This window comes from Passer montanus, unplaced genomic scaffold, assembly GCF_014805655.1.
Source record: "Passer montanus isolate IOZ18808 unplaced genomic scaffold, ASM1480565v1 scaffold146, whole genome shotgun sequence".
NCBI lineage: Eukaryota > Metazoa > Chordata > Aves > Passeriformes > Passeridae > Passer > Passer montanus.
Genome location: NW_024361607.1, coordinates 1 through 5,409, shown reverse-complemented (window position 1 = coordinate 5,409; position 5,409 = coordinate 1). Strand labels below are relative to the sequence as shown.

General features: G+C 45.8%; 1 non-coding gene across 1 annotated transcript; it reads left to right on the top strand.

The window, feature by feature from the left end:
- The first annotated feature begins 4,840 nt into the window (after nt 1–4,840).
- Nucleotides 4,841–4,913, top strand: TRNAR-CCU. Its single transcript has one exon. It is a non-coding gene; the product is annotated as a tRNA-Arg (tRNA).
- Nucleotides 4,914–5,409: the final 496 nt, after the last annotated feature.

Below are 5,409 nucleotides of genomic sequence, written 5' to 3'. Positions count from 1 at the left end.
TTATTAATGACTGGGCTGCTTCACACAATCACTGAGTCTGAGGCAGAGATGTGTGGCTGACAGCCCCAAGGAGCTGGGGGGGTAAATAAAGTTAAAATAGCAGCTTGCAACATATTTGAATTGAGATTAACTGCAAGAATCTTGTGTGCAGCTGGTCACATCGGCAGTTACTGCAAGGATTCTCATATTTACCAAAGTTGTCACTTTCCACCATGCAGCCTATGTAAGACAGAATTCGGTAAAACCTGCAAGAGTGCAGCTGCTAATTGAGTTTAAAGCTAGCTATGCTTCACATGCTGCCTGAGTCACTCGTCATGACATACTTTTCAAGTTGTATGTCTCAATTTGTTGAGATTTCATTAGTGGTTTCTTCTCTTACTATAATGAACAGTAAATTCATGTGTTCTTAGCTGCAGATAAACCCTCATAATAGTATCTGTGCTTGTTTCCTTCTAGCTATCTGCAATAGATGATCTAGTGATTTTAACAGCTTTGTGCTGAGGATCTATCTAACTTATGATTATTATAAACATGAATACCTGAAATTAGCACTTCACTTGTGGACCAAGTGCTAAACTTAAGGTAACATGCATATGCATCACTAGACTGTTCTAGTTCTGTGATGTGCTTCCCCTAGGGAAGATCTGATTTTGAGTTGCAATATGAAATGGAAGCATTTATTTTACAGAGTTGGAATGGAATGATGAGCCCTTCATGGGTGGAGAAGCAGTGTGGAAAACAGAAAATACAGTACCAAATACGTTCCTGTGGCAGAGAATAGCCCAACTCAGTTCTTGGCTTGGCTTCACGTTTGAGTTATCCTGTTATGCAAACTATGCCATAAGTGGATTTCTCCTACCAATCTGATGGTGCCAGTCAAAGACAGGACTATTGCTGGTAGCTCAGCCAGTTGCAGTGGTACTTGAGGGTGCTTCTTAATCTGTCTTAGGTGCATCAGTGAAGTTACTTCAGTGAAGTTTACCACATTCACCAGTTACGTTCAGTTCCTTTTGAACACACATGCTCTTCATCCTGGGCTGATCTGTGAGATGAGGAATATACAGCTGGTGATGATGGCTGACTGTTGCAGTCTTTAACAAATGCAGCTGTTGTAAAAATCTCTGTCTGTCTACTGCTTAAGAAATTACTGCCAAAATAAGTAGCCAGAAGTATGCTTACTGGGCCACTGGAAAAAGAACTGTTGTGTAGGGGAATGCTTTGTTTGTGGAAACTTCTGGTGAGGCTTCATCATCCTTTTTCTATGATGCAGTGATCCCTTGCTGCTGTAATAGCCTTTTGGGGCTCTAGAAAGCCCTGGTGCTGCTGTGAGTTATGCTGAGAGAACAACATGGCCTGGAACTGGCCCAAAACTGGGGAAGTACAAAGATTCCCTGCAGCTGTTTTTGCACACTCATAAGTAAAACTGCTGATCTTGTCAGTAGTCAAGGATATAGGCTTGTCTTTTGTAGCCATTTTTGACAGCTATAGTTCTACCCCAACCACCACCACATTTTGTATCTAGAAGTGTGTGTCAGTCTCTTCACTGCTGTCATCTCCTGCTTAAACAATAACCATTAGCTACTAAGTTTTTATTTATGGTGAAGTTATCCCAACCAAGCAGCGTACACTGTATTTGGTTCCTATCATGCACAATACTAAAAGGGTTTTTTGTTTCTTCCTAGCAATGTGTGGAGATGTGTTTTATCAATAAATAGTTATATTTGCATTTGTCTAGTACCAAGAGAAAAAGAGTGGGAGAGAATCAACCAAAACCAGTCAGAAGATGCCACTATCAGAGGCCAAACTGAACAGTTGCTGAGGTGGACAGAGCTTCATTGAGACTTAGCAGATTTCACCAGAGTGGGGGAAGAAACTTTTTTTGTGTTCTCAGCTTTTTCCAGCTAAGGCCTTAGTTTGATTAGTAGTCACTAATATCAACTATGCAGATAAGTATTTACATGTTTGTGTTACATGCATTCCTTTCCCCAGCTACCCCTCTTAACACATATTGAAATTTTACCCAAAGAAAATGGAGTATTTTTGAATGTCTGTAATGCAGAACTTTTTGCTAACGTGAAAAAAAATTGTATTTTAAAAAAGAAACCCTTTCACTGGTGCAACATGTAGTGTCAAGTGTCATGAAGTTGCTTGAGAGGGAAGAAGCTAAAATTACTTCTTGTGACAGGTTTTAGTCTGAGAGTTTTGTAAAATATTCAGCTCTCAAAATTGGATTAGGAAGCTGCAGAAATGTTTTTTAATGTACAGATTGGATTTGGGAAGAAACTCATGAGACATCCCAGGTTTCTTTCCAGCATCAGAAGTGAATTAAATTAATTTCTTACTGAAATGAAGTTGCTTCTAAACAAGGGGAGTTACCAGCTAAATAAAAACTAAATCCCAGTCCCCAAGTATTTCTCACTGGTCTTTTAGTCTTGTTGTATGTAACTACAAATAACAATTTAGCTCAGAGGTGAGAATTGTAGTATGTGTTTTATTGCCGGTGATTCCATCATGTAGCAATTAGTACCATGTTCTTGCATAGTTATCAAGATCTGTACTGGAAATAGATGGAGAAATTTTATTTTTGGACTACTGTTAAAAAAAAAATTAACTACTACTTTTTACCCCCCAAAAGTCTACTGAGGAGTGCTATATTTTAGCAGTTGAACTAGTATCCTTGTTAACATGATTTGTCTCTTGTAGTCTTTTACTGAGAGTTAGAAGCATTTAATGAGTAATCCTTAAAAAGTTGCCATTCTCTAGCTTAAGGTCAGGTGCTCATAATAAAAGGGCATCTGTGATGATAACTTCTGATGGTACAAAATCTCTATGTTCAGAATACTTCATTGGGGGAAAAAACCAGGTGAGGGTACAAGTCCCTCTAGGCCTGCCTGTTAAAAGGGGGTCAGTGAAGAAGAGTGCCCTGCACAGCTAATGGCAGTGGGGAACATCCCCTCAACAGCAGTTTGGCCTCCATATCCCTTGTTTGATGTAACTTTTGATATATACAGATATATTTTAGCAAGTTTGGATATAGCCAGTTTAATTCTACCTGACTTGCTGTGATCCCCCAGACAATGGAGGGCTGAGAAACTATTTTGCTGCCTTTCACTGGGGAGCTCAGAACAAAAAGCTGGAGGAATTGTTTTTTGTTATTAACGCGTGTTAAATCACAGCTAGAATTCTTTGCATTCCTCGGCTTCAAACAAAGGAGCGCACAGTTACTACGAGATGGCAAACCTGTTTGAGTTGGTGATTCCTGTGATGCTTTCCTCAGTCCAGCATGAATTTGTACAAGGTCATCTTCCTCCTTTTAACACTCTGGATCATAGGGCTCAGCAATGGAGAGAGGATCCCATCAGCCCTGTGCTTACCTGATGAGCTCTCCAGGGAAACTGCCCCGTGAAATGCTCCCCTCTTGTGACAACAAGCCTGAACAACCAAATGCAGCTACATTTGGGTGGTAAGCACCACTTCCATTTGGATTTTTTAGGGAGGTGTGTTCCAATAACTTCAAGGGATACTGTGTTTTAAATGTGTGATTTCTTTCCTCTCTCCTTATAAAACTGGACCTGAACACAAGTTTTGAGTTGTTGGGGTTTGTTTTTGTTTTGGGTTTGGTTTTTTTTGTAATAATCTCAGGACCTGAAAGATTGTAGCATTTAGTGTGTCTTAAAAATGATGTACTGTACCAGCCATGGATTTTGTAAATACACCTGTCTCCCTTTTTTGTATTTTAATTTTTTAAAAGTGTGTAAGGCTCTTTGCCAGAGGAACTGGTGCCTGCTTTATCTCCATCCTGAACTGAAGCAGGAAAAGGAAGAAGCTGCTGCCTCAAAAGCCTGCGTCAGTTCCAATGCATATATTGTTCTGGTCAGTTTAATGGCTGTTAGTCTTTTGTTAGTTGGGAAGCTGGTTAGTTCCCTGCACATTCCCAGTTGTGGCTAGCAGAGCCCTGGCAGGGAGGCTAATTTTAACTCTCCTCTGTGTGACTACTTGACGTTTTCACTCCTTCCAGGTACTCAGGTTTCCTATCCCTGAGCAGTCCAATGTTTTCAGAGGTCAGGACTATTGGCCCTCTGTGCGAATAACTGGAGAGCATTTCATTCTGTCAGTGCTCTGATCCAAACACAGTCACGGGGTTCGTCTCCTGCAAACCCTGCGGGGAACGCTGCCTTCACCTGATCTGGAAGGGACTTGCCCTTTTCTGCTTTCCTGAAAGGAGCACAAGCTTTTCTTGGCAGCAGACTTTGCTCTGGGATCCACCCTTGCCGGCAGACCCCTGTTCTGCAGTAGGAGCCTTACTCAATTTGGCGTAACTGTTCCCTGTCCCTGACTGCGGCAGGCTTTTTCATGAGTGTACTTTTCTGTTTTTCTATGTGTCACGTGTCTGTGCTGTATTAAATAAAGAGGAATGTACATATTAGCCCCGTGCCTGTGATTTCTCACAAAAATTGGGAAATTTCTCCCAAAAATGGGAAAAGGTTTCGCATGAAGGGTTGGCCCTCTTGGGACTTTTTATCGGGTTTTTCTGTTTGGGGGTGGGGGCTCCTGCGGTCAGGGCAACCACCCGAGCAAGGGTAACACAGTGTGCAGGGACCGGCGTTTAAACACCAGGAAAGGGTCGGTGTGGAAGGGAGCGCTTCCCTGTGGGAACACCGCGCTCTCCCGAGCAGCGGCCGCGCACCGCCATTGAGGGACACAGGCCCCGGCTCCCAGGGGCCGCGCGCAGCCGCGCCGGGCGGCGCTGTCCAATCAGCGGCCTGCATTGTACGCCATAAAAGGAAAGTGGGCGGGGACAGCAGAGAAGTAAGGGCACAGACAGGAGACTCCCGCGGCAGCCCCAGTGGCCTAATGGATAAGGCATTGGCCTCCTAAGCCAGGGATTGTGGGTTCGAGTCCCATCTGGGGTGAGTAGTTTTTCTTTTTGGCATGGGAGCGGTGCCGCTTTCCTGACGCTCGTGACCCGCTGGCTGCCTCGGGTCTGCGGCTCTTGGGCTTCTTCTTGGGCGTCCCCTTCTGGCTCCCGCCGAACCCGTAGCGCCCTTTTAACCGGAGACCCCAGAGCTCCCGGGAACGCGCCCGCGGCCCAAGCCGGTTTCCCGCCGTACGATGCGCCTCTCGGACGGCTCCCGGTGCTCCCGCTGCGTTACCACAGGCCGGTTACGAGGCGTAGAGCCCAGCGCGAGGCGTGGAGCGGGCACGGCCCGGCGCCGGCGCTGCGGCCCCGGCACCTGACCAGCGCCGGTCGCCATGGCGCGGGGGGGCGGCAGAGAGTAGCGGGAGGCGATCGCTCACTCGGCGCTCGACCGCCCGCACTGCCGGGGCGCGAGGGCGAGGCCCGGCGGCGGCGCTCGATTGGCCGGCGCGCGGCCGCGGGACGATGGCGGCGCTGGGAGCCCCGCTGCG